The following is a 2,159-nucleotide window of genomic DNA, read 5'->3' on the forward strand; positions in this document are numbered from 1 at the left end:
AGCTATCGGTAGGGTTGGATTATTCAAGTGTGTTTTTTGTTCAAATAGATGTAGCGATGTTAAATCATTTAACTGGGAACTTATTAACATTTGAATTCACTCGTTTTATTTGATAAGCAAACATTGTATTATCAATATAACATGTGAACCATTATTTTTATAAAAATCGAATTAAGTGAGAATTTTTTTCTTTTCCATGGAGTGCAGCACAGTTGAAAATATAATAGATTATTATACGGTCAAACAACTAGGTTCGTCCCTTTCCCAGCTATCAAGTTGAGGGTCGGTTGGCGCCACACAAACCCACGAGTCATTCCAATTGATACACACTAATTGCTTGAGATAGCTCTCCCTTGTCTACAAAATGTCAACATAATTATGCTCGGGACCGGGCCGTCTCCCCCTGTGTGAGAGGCCCGGTGATCCTTCAGGCCGTTTTACACAATATAGAGCCCAGTGGAATCGAATTTTCAGGACGAGATGACAGGTATGGGGCGATGTTTACCATGACTGTATATCGTATTTCACCCTCATGAAAGGGTTAACGTTACATCTGGAAAGATGGAAATGAGGTTTTATTGTGCCAAAGGGTATCGTAAACACAAGATGAAAGCCTTCAACATTTATGTAACCGGCTGCTACAAATTTTCTAAATGGTTACAATAACAAGCAAAGACACGATTTAACCTTTCTTTGCAAAATAAATCCATTTAATTGGTTTTTTATGAGCTAACTTTTAAAGATTCGTGTTTTGTTTGTTGTTATGTGTTGAAATATGGCACGTTGCTAATTTTTATATTACCCAGTGTATCATTTGTTTGTTGTTAAAGTTGTCCAGTTAATATGGAAGATTATGGGTTGTGAGAATTTGGTAACAATCTTTGTAGGATATTTTTCATTTTTGACATTTTTGACTCGCACCATTATTATTTTTTGTCAAATAATTCGTTGAGTTCTGCCAGACAGTTTTCAGTATTTAAAAATCTGCGTTTGCAAGTAAAATAAAATAATTCCTGTTATGCAGAAGGGCTTAACGTCATTGGGCATCATCCCTGGCTGCGCCGAGATTTGAACCCTGAACCGCTAGGCTGACACACTAACTATCGTGGCCTCATCATTTTTAATATAAATCTGAGTTTTTCTTACCTTTAGAAGTCCTATAAAAATAAAGTGCGCGGAGAAACGCACAGACTTCTGCATATATGAAAATACGTCTAACAGACAAAATCAGCGGGAATAGGTTGACTGTGAACGCAATATTAATCAGCTCCTAGGTGAATAGTATCATAATGAAGAAAACTTTGTCGTTGGTTTGGAAGGTTTTCCTCAGAAGCTAACAATAAGACCGAAGTAAGCCATCCTTGAAGGCTTAGCATAGTCGATAACAAACTTCTTAATGGAACTGTAAGAAAATATCAATCAAACCGTCAGAAAACTAGAGGCACATCTTAATACTAACAGAACAGTCTCCAGACACTTAAAATTATTCGGAAAGATTAAATAGATCGTAGGAGTGTCAAGCATGAGCCGTATGAACAGCTAAAAAGTCAGGATATTTGGGATTCTGTACCTCTACATACAAACGGTCATATGGTAATGACATAATGGCACATGATAATATGGTAATTGTATGACAATAGAAGATAGGTTGAAGAATCAAGAAATAGCATTAGGGTTTTTCTTGGGTGCTGAAGAATCAATTTGACAACACACTTGTTTAATGGTCACACCTCTAAGACAGGATATACTGCTGTAGAAGTATATGAGCTGTGCCAGAAAGCACGAAAGCACAGGTCTCCATGTTCCACGTAAAAGTTGAAGCAATAGTAGCGAGGGTGTCCGTAGGGAGGAGTTTCTTTCGCTACAATAAGCCAACAACTTATTGGGATAACAAGATCAAACCTTTTCTCCCTTAGAAATGTTCCACCATATAGCCAGCAAATTGTGGTTATCTTGATAATGAGGATGAGAATATTAGGAAGCAGGGATTGGTATTCCAAAACCCTGCAGTCTTGTTCCTAGTTACTCAGTGCAGTTCAGTTGACATGATCCTTCTTTTAAGAAGCAGTAGGCCATTGGGTCATCTTGAACTGTAGGTTATATATTTATTCAGTGGTTGTTACGCTCGGGTGGCAGTTTCTTTCCATAACCTACAAATG

The sequence above is a fragment of the Cimex lectularius genome, unplaced genomic scaffold (genome assembly GCF_000648675.2).
Source record: "Cimex lectularius strain Harlan isolate CLEC.00 unplaced genomic scaffold, Clec_2.1 scaffold47, whole genome shotgun sequence".
NCBI lineage: Eukaryota > Metazoa > Arthropoda > Insecta > Hemiptera > Cimicidae > Cimex > Cimex lectularius.